The sequence below is a fragment of the Notolepis coatsorum genome (genome assembly GCF_963971535.1).
Source record: "Notolepis coatsorum genome assembly, chromosome: 20".
NCBI classification, from domain to species: domain Eukaryota; kingdom Metazoa; phylum Chordata; class Actinopteri; order Aulopiformes; family Paralepididae; genus Notolepis; species Notolepis coatsorum.
This window is the reverse complement of record NC_140184.1, coordinates 11,694,105-11,717,520: the sequence shown is the minus strand read 5'-3', so window position 1 is coordinate 11,717,520 and position 23,416 is coordinate 11,694,105. Positions and strand designations below refer to the sequence as shown.

At 44.3% G+C, this 23,416-nt stretch overlaps 1 protein-coding gene across 2 annotated transcripts in view; it reads left to right on the top strand.

The window, feature by feature from the left end:
• pacsin3 (protein kinase C and casein kinase substrate in neurons 3) overlaps positions 1 to 23,416 on the top strand; it is a 98,503-nt gene that overhangs the window by 842 nt on the left and 74,245 nt on the right. The window contains exon 2 of one of the 2 annotated variants that reach the window (XM_084337355.1): positions 5,565 to 5,633. The exons of the other annotated variant lie outside the window; for it this stretch is intronic. The gene's annotated coding sequence lies outside the window, so the exon portion shown is untranslated. The remainder of the gene's footprint in view (positions 1 to 5,564; positions 5,634 to 23,416) is intronic. 2 annotated transcript variants of the gene reach the window in all.

The window sequence follows — 23,416 nt, the reverse complement described above, 5'->3', positions numbered from 1 at the left end:
GTTTTCAATTCATGCAATCACAATCAATCAATCAATCAATCAATCAATCACACTGCTACGCGGGCGGCGTGTAGCTTAATCCCAGCGGAAGAGTGCGCACGCGCACGGGCGCTGCAACAGGTGAGGGACAGATGGAAACCAAGCCACATGCGACTGATGCGAGTCGGTACTAGGGCTGCATCCTTGCTTGCCTTGGTGCATTTGTATCTATCGGTTTCTATTATGTCTCCACCGCTCGACTTGATCTTAAAACACGTTACGCGAACACGCAGGGGCTTAAACAAAAGCTACATTTGGAATAGGGACAGCTCCTGGGGACTTAAATACATCATGTCTGTGTCAACAACAGCAAACTAGTACCCCGCCGCCACTATAATTTTGACTGAGATGAACTATTCAGCCCATGGGCGTTGACAGCAAGCCAGTTGAATTGTAGCCTAGAACTAGAGCCTCCTCACACTCCCAGTATAGTAGGACAGAATGTATGGGTGGGGGTGATGTGTGGAGTGCCTATGGTGCCACCCCCTGTCCCCAAGCTCTTTCTAGAACACCAACATTATCCCCCATGTAATGGAACTAAAGCAATTATGGTCGGAAGATGATACCCCCCCCCCCCCCCCTCTCTCTAGCTGTTTGAGTTGTTTGTGTTTTTATGGCGTATATGGTATCTAGACAATCTCTAACATATAATCTTATTACATTATGATGTAAAGAAAACAACAATTTTAGAACATTTAGCCTACTGATTTTTAGATTTGTCTGTCCTAAGATACTCTGATTGCTGAGTCACAAGAGTTTTTCTATACCACCTAGACCAGGCTAGTCCTGGTGTTTACAAAGGGATGGGGTAGCCAGAATGGAGGGAGAGAGAGGCGAGGACACTTGAGAGTTAATGTTTGGCAGTACTGGATGCAGTTTACAGTACTAGACGGTGCCAACTTGCCAAGTCAGCCCTTTGGCGCTGTTCACTGAGCCAGAGTGCAGCCAGAGGCACCCTTGCCTGCGGTACCGCTCTATCTAAAGCCCGGGGCACTGGCATGGCTGCTATCCTGGCCCAACATGGCCCCACTGATGTGGTTAAGAAATAAGAGCTCCGGGCTGCATGGAAGCACAGCTGTCCTTGAGAACAAGGCTGAGTCATCCTTCTCTTTTAGCTCCTCTCTGGTTCTCACTCTAATCACCTCCTCCACTCTCCTCTGGTTCTCACTCTAATCCTCTCCTCTCTGGTTCTCACTCAAATCTTCTCTCTCCTCTCTGGTTCTCACTCTAATCTTCTCCTATACTCTCCTCTGGTTCTCACTAAAATCTTCTCTCCTCTACTCTCCTCTCCTCTCTGGTTCTCACTCAAATCTTCTCTCCTCTACGCTCCTCTCCTCTCTGGTTCTCACTCAAATCTTCTCTCTCCTACGCTCCTCTCCTCTCTGGTTCTCACTCAAATCTTCTCCTCTACTCTACGCTCCTCTCCTCTCTGGTTCTGACTCAAATCTTCTCTCCTACGCTCCTCTCCTCTCTGGTTCTCACTCAAATCTTCTCCTCTACTCTACTCTCCTCTGGTTCTCACTCATCTTTTCTCTCCTACGCTCCTTTCCTCTCTGGCTCTCACTAAAATCTTCTCATCTCTGGCTCTCACTCTAATCTTCTCTCTCCTCTCCTCCTCTGGTTCTCACTCCAATATTCTCCTCCCTCCTCCCCTCTCTGGTTCTCACTCCAATCTTCTCTTTCCTCTCCTCTCGTCTCTGGTTCTTACCCTGATCTACTCTCCTAGCCTCGCCTCTCTCTCTACCCTCTACTCTCCTCAACCGTACTCTACTCTCGGATCTGCCCGTGCTCAGCTTTGTTATGATCATTTCAGTTGGACCCAGTCCCAGGTTGTTCACAGTATGAGATGAGTTCATGTTCTGTGATCCAGAAGGTTGATCGGACCGGTCAGTGAGCTCGAGAACAAGGCCTGTCTTTGTCCACCGCTGTCAACAGGTTGCCAGCTCTCTGCCACCAACTGCAGCATCCAGGCACGGCAGTGATCTGCATGGGACAAGAGCACCTGGTGACATGCAGTTGATCTCAGTCCAAACCCTCTCCTCTCCTCTCCTCTCTCCTCTCCTCTCCTCTCCTCTCCTCTCCTCTCCTCTCCTCTCCTCTCCTCTCCTCTCCTCTCCTCTCTTCTCTTCTCTTCTCTTCTCTTCTCTTCTCTTCTCTTCTCTTCTCTTCTCTTCTCTTCTCTTCTCTTCTCTTCTCTTCTCTTCTCTTCTCTTCTCTTCTCTTCTCTTCTCTTCTCTTCTCTTCTCTTCTCTTCTCTTCTCTTCTCTTCTCTTCTCTTCTCTTCTCTTCTCTTCTCTTCTCTTCTCTTCTCCTCTCCTCTCCTCTCCCCTCTCCTCTCAATCTAGCTCCTTCCCAGTGGGGCCGTTTTATATTTTTAGTTGTATATATATCGGTGTCCAGTTGGATTCAAAGCCAATAGGCCATATTCCCATGGAGGAGGCTGGAGTCGCACAACTTCATGAAGCGACTCTGACTCTGGTCGAGACAGGATTGCTCAGCCACTCCCAACAACTTATAAAGAAATTAAATGTGAACAGGAATTGTTAAAGACCACTTCAATGTTAAAATTGTTATTGTATAAGATGATTAATAGGGCAATGTGTTGGGATACTGATAGAACTACAGGATATCTGGCAATACCAGGCTAAAACGGGGTATTGGTAATTTCCCACGATACTAAAATCCCATACCAGTGCGTGTGTGTAGCATGACAAATCACAGCAATTTTACTGCATTTTGGCACATATAAGCATGTTACTGTAGATCGCTTTTATGGGTCAAATTGATTAAGTTATCTAGGGGTGGGGTGGGGGGGGTTGATGCAGCATAGTATAATTTATTCATCCTGTCAGAGTAGTAACATTGTCACAAACAAACGTCTAATAATAATACAAATGTACCTGAACTGGGTTGTTGTGAAGCCAACCCAGTCAGGTCCAGGTAGGAGGAAATAATAAAGCGTTTTTCAAAGTAAATTATATTTATTTAACATAAAGGGGAATGAAACCCACAAACGGGGATAAGGCAAGGGAGAACAGACAGGAATATACAATGTGACGAACAACACTGGGTAGAGGGGTAAACACTAAAAAACAAGTGTCACAAGACACAACCAAACCCCCACAGGGTAGGGACACTGGTAAACCAACCAACCAGCACAACACAAGACACAAGGCTATTACAAAATACTAGAGTGCCACAAGACGCAACAAACCTTACCCGGTGGAAACCAGTAAGGACACAATAAAGCTACTAAGTAGCAGTGTGAACACAAGGAACACACAGTCCCCACACAACAGTGGAAATAAAGGCCAACACTACAAACGATCCATCCATCCAACTCAGTGGCAAATGGCAAAAAGGCCAACATGATATATCCACTCAATAGTGGCAAATGGCAAAAAGGCAATCCAGTCCGCCTATTCTTTAATCCCAGCCGAAGAGTGCTGCCGAGTGCTTCCGCGTTTTCCCTGATTGGCTGCGACACGCCCCGCGGCAGAGCGGAGCGGCAGAGCTTGCGGCATTATGTAGCCGTAATCCCCGCTGTTTTTCCATCGACGCTTAGCTCAACTGGTACGCCGCCGTGCTGTGGAGCCTGCGGTGCGGTTGGTCACAAGTTCGAATCACTTAAATTTTTTATTTTAATTTTTTTTACGTTTATCATCTCTCGCTATAAACGTGCATTCTTTCGCTGGTTAAGTTTAGGCATTCTTTCGGAGTTGGTTAAGGTTAGGGTTAAGTTAAGGTTAGGGTTAAGGGTTGGCATTATTTCGGAGTTGGTTAAGGTTATGGTTAAGTTAAGGTTAGGGTTAAGGTTAGGCATTATTTCGGAGTTGGTTAGGGTTAAGTTAAGGTTAGGGTTAAGGTTAGGCATTCTTTCGGAGTTGGTTAAGGTTAGGGTTAAGGTTAGGCATTCTTTCGGAGTTGGTTAAGGTTAGGGTTAAGGTTAGGCATTATTTTGGAGTTGGTTAAGGTTAGGGTTTGTCACAGAGAATGCCTGTCTGTCTTTCTTGACGTGGAGGATGCAGCCTATTTCCGCACTGCCGCTCTCTCGCGCTGCCGCGGTCACATGGGCGTCATGGCCAATCAGAGAAACGCGACGCACTCTTCGGCTGGGATAAATATAGACGCATCCAGTCCACACAACAATGGCAAAAGAGACGCGCAGAGTGTGTGTAGGCTCTCAGGCTTTATTCACCCGCCCCTTAATGAGTGATTGCCCTCAGCTGTAGTCATCATCGAGTGGCACCTGAGCAGGGGAAACAAATAAAGGAGATTATTATCAACGTGAACACAGCACCTATACAAATACAAATTAAGGCTGTCAAAGTTGATGCGTTAATTAACGCAAGATTAACGTTCATTAAAAAATAAATTGTTACTTTAAATTTGTATTTTTTTTTTACTAGACTTCACTCGGGTGTATTATTGATACTCTCATTGATACTATGTTTGCTTCTGACTCAGTGTGTGTGTGTGAGAGAGAGTGAGAGAGGGGGGGGGGGGGGAGTCCTCACTCAGCCCTTGTGTGGGTGAATGTAACAAGTTCCTAAACGTTTTTCTTTCCCCTATTATTTCATGCACACTTAATTCATTGTTTTAAATAATTTTCTTAGTCACTTACTTACAACGCTATGTTTTGAATTTGATGCAAATTTGCAATGCATGAGGAGGGTCATCCTTTTGTGTTAAATGGCTGCATAAAGCAAGCATTTGTTGACTCATGTTGATAAGAGTATTAAAACTTGAAAAATATCCATTTAAGGTAGATTTAGAACGGATACAAAATATGCGATTCATTTGCGATTAATCGCGAGTTAACTATGGACAATCATGCGATTAATCGGATTAAATGTTTTAATCGATTGACAGGCTTAATACAAATACAATAAGGAGGGGGACCAACCTACCTACATCACAAACATCTAAAACAACACACCCTGTCAGAGTAGTAACAATATCTAAACCCTGTCAGAGTAGTAACATCTAAAACAACACACCCTGTCAGAGTAGTATCATTATCTAAACGACACACCATCTCTCTGACTCATCTCCTTGTCCTCCCGCTCTCCTGATTTCCCCGTCAGGTAATTTTAGAGGTGTGAGGTGGCTCCTCTGACCTGCTCACACAGGGGCCGCTGTTTTCCAGCCGTCTCATTAGTCTCCCACTACAGGCTCCATGTGTGGCATTTCACCCCGACGCCCAGAATCTGCCACCTTGCAGGGTCCTGGTCCTATAACAGGGGGCTGGTCCCGGGGCCCCGCTGCTCATTCAAACAGGCTTGGGATCTGTGGAGAGAGTGGCATCCACAACGACCTGAACGACCAGGCCCGAGCTTCAGGGGATCTAACTGCATGCCGCTGGCTGACTGTACAGCTTGCTAACAAGTCTCTCTCTCTTGTTTCTCTCTCTGTTTTCTGTACGTCTGTCTGTGGATTTCCTTTGGGAATTCTGTCTCTCTCTCTCTCTCTCTCTCTCTCTCTCTCTCTCTCTCTCTCTCTCTCTCTCTCTCTCTCTCTCTCAGGCCTGCAGAGACACATCCTTCTGTCTTCTGCTTGGACATCTGTCCATCTCTGTTTTCATCTTAGATAAGGTAAGTCTCCTCCGTGTTCTCACTCTGGGTTCTGCTCGTACTCTGTGTCTACTGTGTATGCAGTGCGGTTCTACAAGTCCTCTGCAGCTTGTAATTGGTATGCTGCGTCTGTGTTTTTGTTGATGGGATTAAACGCATTCTTTAGCGTTGCCTGGTTATCTCAGGATACGCTGGCTGCTGGCTGTAAACTGATTTCATTAACTCCACGATTTAGTGATTTTTGGGTTGATTTTTACGAGAGAGCAGCCTTTGGTCTGACGGGCTGTGAAGATAAGAAGGTGTATTATCGTCAGTCATTTACCTCAGTATGCATGCCTTAGCCCCCAGGCACCAACACTGGACCTGGCAGAACACTCGAGTCGAATCAAGTCCTCTTTCAATTTCAAAGAAGACGGTGTAGTAAAACACCAGCACAGGCTGAACCATGGTTAGACCTATACTAGGGTTAGACTTATACTATGGTAACACCTATGGGTTAGACTTATACTATGGTAACACCTACTAGGGTTAGATTTATACTATGGTTAGACCTATACTAAGGTTAGACATATATACTAGAGTTAGACCTATAATAGGGTTAAACCTATAATTGGGTTAGACCTATACTATGTGTACTCACAAATGTACTCTTGAAACAGCTACTAAAAACATTAACGTTTATACGATGCTGGTGGCCATGTTTTAAATGAGGCTTGAACTGGGGGCTGAGAAATCGTACCCTAGTTTGCGACCAGGAACCCTGAGTTGACGCGCCGTCTTATTAGATTTCCCCTAGTAGGAAGTTGACCTCTGACCTCCGAGTTCTAATCGAATGCCATGGAACCAAAGGCAGTGAGACGGTAGGGTTGCGTCTATTCGAATCCTAACGCTTGGGTACCGTTCACATTTGAACTGGTACCGGTACCTGTGAATCGATACCGGTACCCAACAACGGTACCTTTTTTCTGTACTTTAGTCTCTTTAAATGTAATCTACCTACCTCAGTTGTAAAAAGAAAAAATCCAAACTTCAAATAATTTATTATCATTATTATTTATTTAGAACAATTTGTTATATATAATATATAATATTGCAGCGAGCGTTGTCTGCATCTAGCTTTGTAAAGTGTAACCACACTTGTGACAGTTTTCGGCTTGCCATTGCCCCGACTGCTTTGTTCTTGAATCAAGTCAAATCCTAGGTAAGCGTGTATTGTGCGCGTGAACGTGCGGCACACTTCATAGGTTTTGTTTCGCGGTAAATGAAACGTTGACATCATCAGACTTAAAAAATATATATATATATATTTTAGACCGTGATTCGGTCGATACCCATTCACTCATACTCATACTCATTCAGCACCATAAGCTGTCCCCATCTCTGCCGCTTCAGGCCAGCTTAAAATGGTCATTTTTGCGGTGTTTCACACTGTTTGCAGAGCTGTGTGTGTGTTCTGTATTATAGCTGTGGAGACAATGGTGTGGCTCATTTGACAGACACTACTTGTAGTCCAACATGGAAAAAATGGTTTGTTTCTACAACCTGTAGTTTGTAGTTTATTACACGCTAAACATTGCGCATTTCCAAGATAATCCAGTCTTTTTCCATAGATCACGAGATAAAACGTGTTTATAAGCCCAAACCGTTCTGGTTGATCCCCTGAAACCCCAAATACTCCCAAATCAAAGGTATATACCATGTACACATGTACCTTCACAAAATCATCAATCATAATGTCTGTCAAGTTTAATTAACTTCTTATGCTGCTGCGAATGTCTCGAGTCGAGTTGATGTCGTCATCAGTCCGCGCACGTTAGCAGTTAGCCGACAAGCGGAGTATCTCATGACAATGTAATAAATATGACACTAAAATACTCTCTTCCGCCACAATATATTGAAACGACGTCCACTGTATACCCCACACTACTATAAACGTGGCCTCAGAATTCACGCCACACACATACTCGGCACGTAAATATATAAAACAGCGCCGTGCAAGCTAGTTATCCTAGCCAGCCTGTTGTTTCTAAGCGAATGTCTCGAGTCGAGTTGATGTCGTCATCAGTCCGCGCACGTTAGCAGTTAGCCGACAAGCGGAGTATCTCATGACAATGTAATAAATATGACACTAAAATACTCTCTTCCGCCACAATATATTGAAACGACGTCCACTGTATACCCCACACTACTATAAACGTGGCCTCAGAATTCACGCCACACACATACTCTGCACGTAAATATATAAAACAGCGCCGTGCAAGCTAATTAGCCTAGCAAGCCTTGTTGTTGAGTGAGTCCTACCTCTGGGTCTCCTTCCGGGTCTCCTTCGCTCTCGGCCATCTCCTTCACTGATTGGTTGTTAGTGCGTGTGCTCATATCCAAGCTTGGAAAATCGATATATCGAAACTTTGCGACCACGTTTCATGTTTATTTCGAGGAAATAATTTATCGCGATAGTTATCGTTATCGTTTTATCGCCCAGCCCTATGTGATCGTTAGAAAAACATGTTTCAGGTTTGGTAAAATAGACATAGAATATACCTTACCTTAGCCAGAAGGTATTCCAAAAATAATAATTCCAAGTGATCGCATCGCCATTGCGATTACCAGTCTACGGTGATACAGGTGTAAAGACCAGTGTCTATACACGTTTTGAAGGGGAAATACGCTTCGGCAACGGAATTTCGAGGCGATCGATGTGAATCTCTGTTCAAGCAGGAGGAGGAGCCCTTACCAAAAAAAGGAAAACGTGTATCCACGCCAAGCCATTCCAATTCAAAGGTAGGCGATACTGCCACCTGGTGATATTCGATCGCCATTGCAATTCCAACGTATACAAACAAGCCAGGGACGGCTAGAATGATCCGGATGATGATTTAGAACGGGGATCAGAGGAAACGGATCAAAGGATTAAAACCTGACTATACTCTGGCATGGCGCTGAATGTGTTAAGTACCGGATTCGGTACCCATCCCTATGAGACGGTAGGGATGGGTACCTTTCACATTTGAACCGATACCGGTACCCAACGGTACCTTTTTTCTGTACTTTAGTCTCAAGAAATTTAATTGACCTACCTCAGTCGTAAAAAAAAAAATCCAAACTTCAAATAACTACAATTTAGACAGTTTTCGGCTTGTCATTGCTCCGACTGCTTTGTTGTTGAATCAAGTCAAATCCTAGGTAAGCATATATTGTGCGTGTGAACGTTGACATGAAAAGAAAAAAGTAAAAAAAAGAAAAGTAAAAAAAGAAAAATTAATATTTTTTTTTTCTTTTTTTTCTTTTGGTTTCTCACTTGATTCGATACTCGGTAGTACCGACGTGTTTCGGTTCGGTACCTCAAAAGTACCGAATTCGGTACCCATCCCTATGAGACGGTGTTGCTCACAGTCCCTCCCCACAAAGTCTGTTCCCAGGTTGTCTGTCCCCAGGACGTCTTGTCTTTGGAAGCGCCTTTTTCTGCGCAGATATTTAGCGAGTGGCCATGTTCCAAGCTGAGCTTTTGAGAAACGCAGAGCAGAGCAAAACCTCATCTTCAGATCAGTGTTTATTTCAGATCAGTGTTTACTTTAGACCAGTGTTTACTTTAGATCAGTTGTTGACTTCAGCTGTAGAATATTTCTCGGGCGTCACATTGGTGGGACTGTAGCACCGATGTCTTTTTTACCCATGGGGGCTCCTCCTCACACACGGCTACCACATTCACCACCGGGAGCTGCACACCGTTACTACATTCATTTCAGCAGGGGTGTAAAGTACTTGAGTAATTGTACTTCGTTACAATACTTACGTACTGTTTTGGGGGGATTTGTACTTTACTCAAGTATTATTAGGTTTGTATACTTGTACTTTTTACTCAATTACATTTCAGAAGAAAAAAAAAACATACTTTTTACTCCTTATTTAAAATGGAAACATTCTAGAACATTTGTGACGTCACAGTATGATGTCATAATCAAACATTCTAGAACATTTGTGATGTCACAGTATGATGTCATATTAACCAAACATTCTAGAACAGTTGTGTATCTATATATATTCAACAATTCTCTCTAAAGATGGCACACCACTAGTGTAGTATAAGAACTGAGGAGGGAAGAAATACGCCAAGAAAGAAGAAGAAGAGACCATCAAAAGAAGTGCGGAGGGCAGTAATACGCCACGATGCGTCTAGATCTCATTGTGCATCTTGAAACAGTACTGAACAGATAGACTAGACAACATAGATTGAAGCCTGCATTTCTAGACCCGGGTGCCTTGCCTACCGTTTTGCTGTGGAAAGAGCCGGCAAGTTGATTTACGGCTTTCCAGTGTGGAGGAATTTTGTCATTTGTTGAGTCGGCGGTGATTTTGGAGACTGGGAAAATAGTTTTCTGACCTTGTAGTAGTGACGTGAATATTTAGGAAAATAGCTTTAGGATCACTTCTGTAAAGAAAGACTTCGCTGTGGAAGAGAAATAAACCATTTGGATATCTTTGTTTTACACTGGAGCGGCTGTGGACATTATTTTTCTTTATCAATGAACGTACTACTCGCAAGTAAGCAACTTTAACCAGTAGAGGTGGAACGTCGGCCCTCATATTAGTAAGAAAACTCTGTTCCAAGAGGAAAAAGGAATCAACACGAACTACTGGAGCGCTGAAAGAAGGATAACAACAAAATGTCGGCGCCTAAGAAGGTTGAGATGACACAAAAGGCCTATGAGGAAGATGTCCGTCATGCCATCAATAAGAGGAAAGCTAAGCGATGTCAGCTAACTGTTCGCATGAATCACATGAATCAATTAATGGAGGAGGATGACAACGGTAACTTGGAAGGTGTACAGACAAGATTGGTAGAATTCAACAAGCTATTTGGAGAGTTCTGTGAGCTTAATACTTCAGTCCAGGTGTTACTAAGCAAAAACATAAGCAAGACATCGGAAGAGGAGATGAAGACGGATCAGGATGGATGGTTAACGCCGAAGGCTGACACATTTTACAACTTCACAGTAAAGGCTGACGCGTGGATGAAAGGGGTGAGTCAGCGTATATAGCGGAGTCTAGGAAGCACCAAGATTTAGATTCGTTTAAAATGTATTGTCATCATACAGCACAAGTACAGTACAACGAAAATACGTTTGGCATCCAACCAGAGTGCAACTGTAGCAGTAAAGTGCAACAGTAATATACAATGTACAGGTGATTTAAACTGGGTACAAAATATATAAATGAGTACTACTGAGCAATAGTGCTAATCGGATGCATGTACAGAGTTGTATAATATATATGTACAGTGATACAGGTGTAAAGACAGTATGGTAGTGGTCATACTGGCCAGCAGCGTAACTAGTAAGAGTAGGATTATGTACAGATATAGATGTAGTAAAGGACTGTGTGCAGGTAAGGCAAAGTAAAATATATTGTTGGTTTCCTGTTGGTTGTCAGTTTGACCATGGGTAGGTAGGGAATTTATTTTATTTTTTTATTTTATTCTTTCCCACGGCGACTATGGATAGGGAATTTCTTTATTTAATTAAAATGTTCACAACAACATGGATGCATGTACTCTGCCAGCATGTTTAATATCCATAATACTAAATGTTTGACTAAGATTTCTATGAAACTTTATTCTAAAAAAAAAAAAAATGTTTAATTTTTTTTTTAAAACTCATAAAATATATTGGGTCGCACCTAAATCGGCAGGGTCGGTCGGCAACCGGAAACCAACTATTAATTTTGTTAGACCTAAGTACAGTGAGACACTGATGCTGGGCTAGTGAGGTACAGTGCAGTGGGCAGCAGAGCACGGGCCTCCTCCTCACAGCAATGCTGTTAGTGGACATTAATCACATTAATGACTGAGAGTTTCCAGTGGAGCTTATGAGGTCTGGTCACGCCCCTCACCCCCCCCCTTCTTCCTCCCTTCTCATCCTTCTCTTCTTTTCCCTTCTCTCCTCCCTCCCTCCCCCCCGCCCGCCTGCCATGACCCACTTCTGCATAAACCCACTGCCAGAATCTGTCTCTCTCTCTCTGTCTGTGTTTCTCTCCCTCTCTCTCTCTCTGTTTCTGTCACTCTTTCTGTCGGTCTCTCTTCTCTCTCTCTATGTTTCTCTCTGTCTCTGTTTCTGTCACTTTTTCTGTCTGTCTCCCGCTCTCTCTTTCTGTCTATGTCTGTCTGTCTGTCTCTCTATTCCTCTCTCTTTCTCAGGCCTGTGGTTGATAGCGTAGTTGATTTAGATGTCTCAGGTTGTGTTGACATTGCCCTACTGTGCTGTTGGTATCTGCCGTAATCTCTAGGGTTTGTGATTGATTTGTTTAGGGTGTGGGTGTGTGTGTGTGTGTGTGTGTGTGTGTGTGTGCGTGCGTGTGCGGAAGAGCGAGCCAGCGCATGCAGCACGTGCATTTGAGTTAGTTTGCTGTGCGTATGAGTTTTTGTGTGTAAGCTATGTAAACCAGTTCCACATGCTTACATGTTGTACTCTAGGAACCACATCACAAGGAGGCTGTGTACAGTATGTGTGTGTGTGTGTTTCACTTAATGGTTTCCCAATGTGTTGCCATGTGCTATCCAGCCCCCCCCCCCCCCCTCCACCCGCCGATTCCCATTGTCCTATATAGACCACCAGCTAGACCTTTTCCACCAAGAGAGCAAGCGCCATTCACCTCCATATCTCTCTCCTCTCCTTCTCGTCCTCCACTACCTCAGCCTGGCTCCTCGTTCCTCCCATGTTGTTCCCTCCATCCCTGGGGGTGTTTTCTTCTTCGGTGGTGCTGCTGTGTTGTGTCAGTCAGGCCTGGCAGGCAGCTAAGTGGCCTCCAGAGGGTTGTCTGTCCTGCTGCTGTTGGAAGTAGCCCCCTCTACTCTACTCTACTCTACTCTACATACTCTTCATCCTCCTCTCTCCTCTTCATCCTCCTCTCCTCTTCATCCTCCTCTACTCTACTCTCCTCTTCATCTTCCTCTCCTCTTCATCCTCCTCTCCTCTCCTCTTCTTCCTCTCCTTCCCTTTCCTCTTCTTGTCCTCTTCCTCTCCTCTCTCCTTCCTCTCCTTTCCTCTCCTCTTCCTCTCCTCTTCTTCCTCTCCTTCCCTTTCCTTTTCTTGTCCTCTTCCTCTCCTCTTCTTCCTCTCCTTTCCTCTCCTCTTCCTATCTCTTCTTCCTCTCCTTCCCTTTCCTTTTCTTGTCCTCTTCCTCTCCTCTCTTCTTCCTCTCCTTTCCTCTCCTTCCTCTCTTCTTCCTCTCCTTCCCTTTCCTCTTGTCCTCTTCCTCTCCTCTCTTCTTCCTCTCCTTCCCTTTCCTCTTGTCCTCTTCCTCTCCTCTTCCTCTCTTCTTCCTCTCCTTTCCTTTCCTCTTCCTCTCTCTTTTCTTCTTGTCCTCTTCCTCTCCTCTTCCTCTCTTCTTCCTCTCCTTTCCTTTCCTCTTCCTCTCTCTTTTCTTCTTCTCTTCTTGTCCTCTTCCTCTCCTCTCTTCTTCCTCTCTTTCCCTTTCCTCTTCCTATCTCTTCTTCCTCTCCTCTTCCTCTCCTCCTCGTGTCCTCTTCCTCTCCTCTCTTCTTCCTCTTCTCTTCCTCTCATCTTGTCCTCTTCCTCTCCTCTCTTCTTCCTCTCTTTCCCTTTCCTCTTCCTCTCCTCTCTTCTTCCTCTTCTCTTCCTCTCTTCTTGTCCTCTTCCTCTCCTCTCTTCTTCCTCTCTTTCCCTTTCCTCTTCCTCTCCTCTCCTCTCTTCTTCTCTTCCTCTCCTCCTCTTGTCCTCTTCCTCTCCTCTCTTCTTCCTCTCTTTCCCTTTCCTCTTCCTCTCCTCTCTTCTTCCTCTTCTCTTCCTCTCCTCCTCTTGTCCTCTTCCTCTCCTCTCTTCTTCCTCTCTTTCCCTTTCCTCTTCCTCTCCTCTCCTCTTCCTCTTCTCTTCCTCTCCTCCTCTTGTCCTCTTCCTCTCCTCTCTTCTTCCTCTCCTCTCTTCTTCCTCTCTTTCCCTTTCCTCTTCCTCTCCTCTCTTCTTCCTCTTCTCTTCCTCTCCTCCTCTTGTCCTCTTCCTCTCCTCTCTTCTTCCTCTCTTTCCCTTTCCTCTTCTCTTCCTCTCCTCCTCTTGTCCTCTTCCTCTCCTCTCTTCTTCCTCTCCTCTCTTCTTCCTCTTCTCTTCCTCTCCTCCTCTTGTCCTCTTCCTCTCCTCTCTTTCCCTTTCCTCTTCCTCTCCTCTCTTCTTCCTCTTCTCTTCCTCTCCTCCTCTTGTCCTCTACAGCAGGGCTGCACAGAAGCCTGATCTGGGATCTCACCAAAAGTTTGAATGCTTTAAGTTCCATTTGCGCCATTAACCCTTTCACCACCACACTACCAAAGGGTTAACCCTTTCAAGGTGACAATGCAGAAGGTTAACCCTTTCACTACCACACTACCAAAGGGTTAACCCTTTCACTGTGACAATGCAGAAGGTTAACCCGTTCACTACCACACTACAGCCTGTTTAACCGTCTGTAGTGTGGTAGTGAAAGGGTTAACCTGTAGTGTGGTAGTGAAAGGGTTAACTTACTGTTTAACTAGGATGATGTTGTTAACTTACTGTAGAACTACTTACTCCTAATTCACAGTTCCTTTATACAGAAAACTTGCTAACTGTATATGATTGAAGAGACATCTATTTTTAGCAATATTATATACAGGTCCCTATGGTTCCACGCTCGGCAGACCCGCTGTCTGTATTAGTAACTGATCTACCGGTCATCTCTCCATCTCCTTGTCTGTTCCAAATCTCCCTCTCTTCTCGTAACCGCCCAGTCAGCTTCACTCTCCTTATGGCCGTATGCATCTTGGAGCAGGGATGCCGATTTGAGAGCAGTTTAGCCATGTGACCTGACCACTGACCACGACCACAGATCAGTACACACGATATTCACAAAGCGTCTCATAAAATTGTACATGTAAGTTAATCTAAAGATTGTTCTTTGAGGCAGTATTATAACGTTTTTGGGGATAAAACATGTATTAAAAATATACTCCAAGGACACCATGGCAAAACTACAAAAGAAAAAGACTTAAAAAAAAATAACGAATACAGTCGCATGCTGTCATACCGTCAAAATAAGATGAATATTGTGAAAAGATATTTTGAGCACATCACCCCCAGCCCTACTTACACCAATGTTCAATAGCTGTTGCACGTCACTCGCTGCCTGGATGTATTAATGAATGACATATAGTCTTCCCAACAGGGCGTTGTGACTTCCCAGTCACAAACTACATTTATAAAGAGGGTGGGTCTCTCCGCCCCAAACATTCAGCACAGAGACACTACACTACTTCTCAGAATGTGATTGATTTGTCTCTCGCTGGTAAAGGGGAAGCCGCTCTCCGATGTTCCTGTGAGACGGAGACACAGACTCATCCGTAGTATGAATAGCCAACGTTTTTTTTTTTTTTTTTTTGGTCTTTTTCCCCCTCCATTTTTCCTCCGATTTTCTCCCATCCCAATGTTAGTCGTATGCCAATTCCCAGTCCCTTCCTGGTCGCTGCGCACTTACCCCCCACAGTCAGATCATCTGGGAGAGTGGAGGCTATCACGTGCTTCCTCCGACACACGTCCAGCCAATCACCGCTTCTTTTCACCTGGCAGCGCGGATTCTCATTGAGAGGGCGTAGCGTGTGGGAGGACCACACTATCCCCCTCACGTCCAATCCGCGCTTAGCAGGCGCCCCGACCGAACTGTAGGAGTCGCTGTTTACAACGACCCGGACCCACCCCGCCAGCTTCTCCCACCCTCTAATACAGCCAATTGTATCAGTGCAGACGGCCAGCCAAGCTGGTGACAACCCCGGAGCTGTGAGCTCGATTCGAACAGGCGAATCCAGCTCACAGCTCCGGGGCTGGTGACGAACGCAATCTCCGCTCGGCCACCTAACCGCCCCTGAATAGCCGACGTTTTTAAACGCATGAAGAATCCAAAAATCTCATTTGAATTGTGACCTTAAAAATCTAAATTCATATTGAATGTGAAAGTGTGTGTGTGTGTGTGTGTGTGGTTTATGCCCCTACTGGTCACATACACCTCTCTCCTGCCCACCCCCACCCCACCACACCCCCAGCAGGCCCTTGTCCTGCTGCAGGGTGGTCCAAGGTCTCTGGGTAAACCGAGGGAACTGAACCAAGCAGGCAGTCACTGACCGATGGAACATAAACATCCTCTGAGAGACACACACACACACACACACGCACACGCACACGCACACGCACACGCACACGCACACACACAGACAGACACAGACACACATAGACACACACACGCACACGCACACGCACACTCACATAGACACAAGCACAGACACAGACACACATAGACACAAGCACACTCACATAGACACACACACACACTCATAGAGACACACACACACACACACACACACATAGACACACTAACATAGACACAAGCACACACTCAAATTGACACACGCACACACTCACAGAGACACACACATACATATGCACACATACATAGACACATATGCACACATACATAGACACAAGCGTACACTCGCATTGACACGAGAACTCGCACAGACACACCCACACACCGAAAGGGGAGTGTGGGTCGGACAGTCTGGATGGGCATTGCATGGCAACTCAACATCGATTGAACAGAGTGATTGGAGTGGGGGAATGGAACAAAGAGGAGAAGACTGGGTAGAATTGCTGTTGAAAGCAAAGACAACCAGAGTATGTGTTTTGTGTCTGGTCAGGATGCCTGTCTGTACTCTGTGTCGGGGTGGCTGTGCTTGTCATGTGTGTGCAAGTGCCAATGTCCATGTTTACCTCAAACTTGTTTGCACTGTTAGGTAGATGTCCCCCGGCTTGCGCAGCCCTTATTACTAGGTGCAGACGCCGGCATGACTCCCTGAGTAAACAAACAACAAGTCCACACACTGCACTCGAGACGGCTGGAGGGCCTTCTCTTCTTCATAACCACCCTTTTTGTGAGCTGAAGTTTGTATCTTTGCACTTGTAAAAGGACATTTATTGCAATCAAAACGGAGGACATTTTCACTCAATGTATTGGCGTCTCTATATCATGTTGTCATGTCGTCAGTGGTTTAATTGAGCTGCTACCACGTCCTCGTATCTATGACAACGGTGAAGAAAAGGGACATGAAGTACAAAATCTAAGCTAAGCCAGTTTAAGCTGTCCGTTCAGTATCTGTTCAATGAGGGAGTGTATTAAGTACCGTACTGTATGGCCGTCCCAAAGAGATTAAAGCTCAAGTGTGCACTTCCTATGTACACCGGCGTAGGCGACAGCCAAGGGTTCCCATTGCTACTGTGCCATTGGAGGCAAATTCCTGTTTTCTACCCAGAGATTCAGTGGTGGTTGGAACACTGGATGTTCTGCATTGCTGTCACTTAGTGGAAAGAGTGACCGGAATCAATAACCTCACTACAGAATGAATCGGAGTCTCTAGTTGGGCGGTATACATTTTAGAACGGTCAGTTTCCCCTCCATAAATTGGAAGATTATCTGACTCAAATGGCCTTGGGCCATGAGGAACAGTGCACACTCGATACATCTAATAATCTAATGCAACTAATATGTCTCTACTACTCTGCACTCAACACTGCAGCATCCACGTTTCAACTTGTTACTCAGCTGAAAGAGTTGTACCCTTCCTGCTGACTTGTCGTACAGAAATTGTAAGTCGCTTTGGACAAAAGCATTCAGCTAAATGACAATCGATCTCACAATGATCTATCCCACAATGCAAAAGTGTTTTTAACACATCCTCCTTTGCTGTTGGCTAACATTAGCACTAGCGTTAGCTACCAAGAATTAGAGTTGATGTCGGCCAAATGTTACAGGCAGCTAACTTGGATGCTGTTGATCAAAAACAATATTTGACTAATGGCAAGTAGTGTTAGCTGTAACATTTTGGTAGCTAACATAACGGCTCCAATGTTCGGTTGCAAATGTTAGCACAAACGCTTGCTAATGGCTAACATGGGACGGATGCATTGTGGGATAGATGGACAATTTCTTATGGCATCGTTGATGGGGGCGGCCACACTTATACACAGTGTATCAAGCCTATTCGGTTCAAATTAAACGACCCTAACTCCATTCTATCAACCTGTTCGTAATAACAACAGGGCTAAACATTGAGAATATATCAGTAAAACAAATTCCAATTTCTGACCATTATTGTGTGTTCTATGGTACAAGCCTAATATTACATAAGACCAGAAGCGAATTCCTAGTTCACAGAAGGCTTCTGGACGCTAGAGCTGAAGCAAAATTCTCTAGTATGATGAAATCATACGACCAATGCAGTGAATCCTCCTTAAATCAGCAAGTGCAAAACTTCCACAGCACCTTGTCAACTGTGTTAGATACTGTTGCCCCTCTAAAGGTTAAAAAGGTAAAAACTGATAGAATCTCTCCATGGCTAAATAAAACCAATGTTAAAGATAACAAGAGAAAATGTAGGATAGCCGAGCGAAAATGGAGGAAACTCAAACTCACAGCTCACTTTAATTTATACAAAGACGCCATGGGCGCATACAATAAGGCAATACAACTTGCGAGAAAGGAATATTTTTCCAAAATGATCTCAGAAAAAATGGGTAACTCCAGGGTACTTTTTTCCACCATTGACCGGCTGATTAACATACCACCCCCCCATATACCGCAGCAATCAGCCACAAAATGTGAAGAGTTCGCAGTTTTCTTTAATGAAAAAATATCATTGATTAGAGCAAGCATTACCGCTGATATGGATCTGGCTATGAGTGAAACCCCACCTGAGATAACTATGGGGGAATTCACATGTATTACATTACCTGACCTCTGTAAGATTGTCTCTGAGTGTAATTCCGCCACCTCCTGCCTCGATCCTATACCAACAGCATTTCTCAAGCGGGTGTTTGATAGTGTCTCAAATCATGTCCTTGAAATCATAAATATGTCTCTTCAAACAGGCACTTTTCCAGATGCATTAAAACAGCTGTAGTAAAACCACTACTAAAGAAAACAAACTTAGATGTAAACGAACTAAAAAGCTATAGGCCAATATCGAACCTTCCATTTATCAGCAAGATATTAGAAAAGATAGTCTCAGTACAAATAAACTCCTTTCTCAAAGATAATAACATCATGGAGGAACTACAATCAGGTTTCAGAACAAATCACAGCACTGAAACTGCCCTTACCAAAATAGTTAGCGACCTCAGGCTAAACTCCGATGCTGGCAAAGTCTCAATTCTTGTCCTATTGGACCTTAGTGCAGCGTTCGATACGATTGACCATAATATCTTGATCAGTCGTCTAGAAAGACTGGTTGGCTTTTCCGATCATGTACTAAATTGGCTCATAACATACATTAAGGGGAGAAGGTTCTATGTTAAGCTTGGAGACAATGTATCCGAGGAACATGACAGCAATTTTGGAGTCGCACAAGGAAGCTGCCTTGGTCCATTACTCTTCTCACTATATATGCTGCCCCTCTGGGACATCATTCGAGACCACAATGTATGCTTCCATAGTTATGCTGATGATACACAACTATATATCTCCGCAGAACCAAATAACACTACAGCCATACAGTCCATTACAAATAGTCTGTTAGCAATAAACAAGTGGATGAACAATAACTTCCTAAAATTAAACGAAAGCAAGACCGAAATCCTATTGATCGGCCCAAAAGCGAAAAGGGAAGTGCTTTGTAAAAACCTGGGGAGTCTGTCATCCTATGTAAAGACTGAGGTTACAAGCCTAGGTGTCATCTTGGACTCAGACCTGACCTTTAAGTCTCATATAAATAAGGCCATGAAAACGTCATTCTTCCACCTAAGAAACATAGCGAAAGTAAGACCTTTCGTAAATAAAAAGGATGCAGAGAAACTTATTCATGCTTTTGTATCAAGTCGGCTTGACTATTGTAATGCACTGTTCACTGGTCTTCCCAAAGCAACCATTGGGAAGCTTCAGCTTATCCAAAACTCTGCAGCTCGATTACTAACTCATACAAGGAGAAGAGAACATATCACTCCAGTCCTGGCCACTCTGCACTGGCTTCCAATAACTCATAGAATTGATTTTAAGGTCCTTTTCCTAACATATAAAGCTCTTAATGAGCAAGGCCCAAAATACATAGCAAATTCCCTAGTTAGTTATCTGCCCTCAAGAACGCTACGGTCATCCACTACAGGTTTACTAGACACGCCCAGAAACCAAAAAAGGATAGGAAGTATGGCATTTGCCAACTATGCCCCAAAACTATGGAACACACTACCAACACACATCAGAAACGCCAGCTCTATACACATTTTTAAAGGAAAATTAAAAACGTACCTATACAGTCTAGCTTACAAATAGTTATGGCTTGGAAAAACCTGATGGATCCATGAGGCTAGGATAAGCCTTGTGGACCCAACTTTTTAGATGAAGGAACGGGTACATAGGAGACACGCCTCCAGTTTTTCAAAAGTTTTTGACACGCCTCAGCTTCTGAGCTGAAGGCGTGTTTTTGCGGACCTCCCAAACGTTCAAACTTTTTAGATGAAGGAATGGGTACAATAGGAGACACGCCTCCAGTTTTTCAAACGTTTTTGACACGCCTCAGCTTCTGAGCTGAAGGCGTGTTTTTGCGGACCTCCCAAACTTTCAAACTTTTTAGATGAAGGAATGGGTACAATAGGAGACACGCCTCCAGTTTTTCAAAAGTTTTTGACACGCCTCAGCTTCTGAGCTGAAGGCGTGTTTTTGCGGACCTCCCAAACTTTCAAACTTTAGACTGTTTTCTTTATACGTTTTTCTTTTTCTTTCTTTCTACCACAAGACGCGGCCACTGATGGGTCCATGGGACTTGGATAAGTCCTGTGGACCCAACTCTGGCCACTGACCACATGAGCGAACGGGTACATACGCACACAATACACGGCCACTGATGGATCCATGGGACTTGGTAAAGCACTATGGACCCAACTATGACCACTGATAAAAACGTAACTACACTAGCATTATAAGACCTAAACATTGCTACCTACCATACAAGTGCATTGGTTTAGTGCACTTCCGGTTGCCACTGAGCGGAAATGTTTGTGCGGACCTGTTCTCCCAAACTGGTAAGCAAATGACTGTTTTTACGTTATTTTCATTTTTACGTTACTATTATTATTATTATTATTTTTTTTAAACATTGATCTTAACGGATCACTATGACTTTATTGCTTTTATCGTTATATATGCCTATAATTGTGTACAGCACTTTGAGCTACATGACATGTATGAAAGGTGCTTTATAAATACTTACTTACTTACTTACTTACTTACTTACTTACTTTTTACATATCGCTGCTGTCGGGACAAAACCTCATAACTCCAAAAACCCAACTTTTCAGCAGATGAAAAAAACTAACACAGATTTGAGGGTGAATAGAGTTAGGAGGTTTAGACAGATGATCGGTTTAATGCTTTCCCATTGTTTAAACTTTGTAAAACCCACACACACATATGGAGGATGATCTACGGAGTTGATTTATATAATAAAAGAAAATTCAAAAAATGGAGTTATGAGGTTTTGTCCCGACAGCAGCGATATCTAGCTTTGGCATGGATTGATTGTTTAGATCGCTAGCATGGCTAACAAATGCAAAATGTATTTTTTAGTCTGCCCCGTTTTTCTGTCCAGGATTACGTTCCTTTCTGCTCCGGGGGATGCGCGCATACTCTGGTGTCTGATGTATACAGCGAACAGGTCTATACAACACGGTGTAAGAGCCATCGGTAGCCATGTAAGCTAGCCTGTGGGCCTGCAGGGTAATGGCTTGGCTTGGCAGTGATGTAGAGTAGACCAGGGTGGAATGAGGTCAGGTCAGTCGGTCTGCAGGTCAAATCACAGTCTAATCCTCCTCCTCCTGCTGCTTGATCAGGATGGAGCCGCCCTCTCCAGCTGCCTGGCACATGCATACAGGCACACAGGACATTAACAAAGGCCAGTTTGCCAGAATATGTCAGTTTGTTTCAATCGGTCCATTGTGAACACCGTATGAAGAGCTTTCTTGGTTGGTACATGGTAATACATGTGTGTAGGTGTAGTGGGGTGGTGGGTGGAGGGCATATTGTATGACACTACACACAGTAGTACACAGACACTACACACCGTAGTACACAGACAACATTGTTTTCCTGGGACGTCCTCTCACTGTCCCCCCTCTGTAGAGAACTGGAGGTTGACTGACGGACAGACTTGGTGATGAACCAATATGATACTGGTATTGGTATGGGATATCTATCTGATACCAGGCTAAAATACTGATACTGGTATGGGATATCTGTCTGATACCAGGCTAAAATACTGATACTGGTATGGGATATCTGTCTGATACCAGGCTAAAATACTGATACTGGTATGGGATATCTGTCTGATACCAGGCTAAAATACTGATACTGGTATGGGATATCTGTCTGATACCAGGCTAAAATACTGATACTGGTATGGGATATCTGTCTGATACCAGGCTAAAATAGGGTATTGGTATCGGAGAATTCCCGACACTAAATTCTGATTCCAGAAATCAAAGCGAAGTGATGTGATTCGACAATATCAGATAGACTCGCCACAATATCACCCACCACAATATCAGACAGACCCACCACAATATCCCATACCCACCAGTAATATCACAAACTGTACCTACCACAATATCAGACAGACCCACCAGAAATTAATTTCCTTAAGGTGATCATCCAGCAGGTTGTAGATGTTGTATCATGTTTACAATGCCTATATTGTAAAGTGAAAGTAAGTAATGTATTGGATCAATTCAGTGCTCTGCATGAGCCAATATCTAACCTCCGTTTGTCGGTACCATCCGACTCATCCGCTTCCTTGGGAGAACCTTTTTCGGTCGCCAATATCTAACCTCAAGCCTGACTTGGTTATTGGCCGTGTTGAAATGATATTGGTGCATTCACTGCTACTTGTTGAACCCAGTACGGTTGGTACTTTAATAGAAAGTTGCTGCACAACACGCTTCTTCTAGCAGATGTGGGAAACGAAACAGGTGGAAGCAGACCAGCCCAGCTTGTCTTCATTGAGACGCGTGGCCACACACACACACACACACACACACACACACACACACACCCCCCACACCCCCACCCCGCCCCCCCCACACCCACCCACCGTCCTGTGGGATATGGGAGCAGTAATTAGCATGTCCTGGTGAAATGAGCTTCTCATACTGACTCCTGTTCTGGCATGCTGGTGGCAGATGTCTCCTCTGCTAGCATACTTTCCAACTCACCTCTGACACACACACACACACACACACACACACACACACACACACACACCACTGTTGTCACACAAAGTCCTAGGGCCACATGAAGCTTGTATAGGGCTTGGGAAGCTGATGCCAAATTTCTGGAGCAAGCCTCCATTATGTAAAGGATCGCTCCCAAACTCGCCACTCCCAAAGTAAAGTACACTAGCTAGCTGCGTGTCGACAGGCGGACCTTTGGGTTAGGTAGTGACTACATGACCCCATGTCTTTGCCCCGTTCATCCTAACCGATTACACCTGACATTTGAGATCTTACACCCAACTGAGATTTATATTCTAGCCTTGATAGAAGCTCTAAACCAGAATTAAAACAACAAACATTGTATGGCCTCATAAAGTCAGACATCACCACCACTCGGAGGCTCTGATGTATAGGAGTGGTGCGTGTACAAATAGTACATGTACTGATTGAACTGTGAGGCACACAAAGAACATGTGAATTCTTAAAATGGGTGGCATCCCCATTTAACCCTTTCTGTAGTGTGGCAGTGAACGGGTTAAC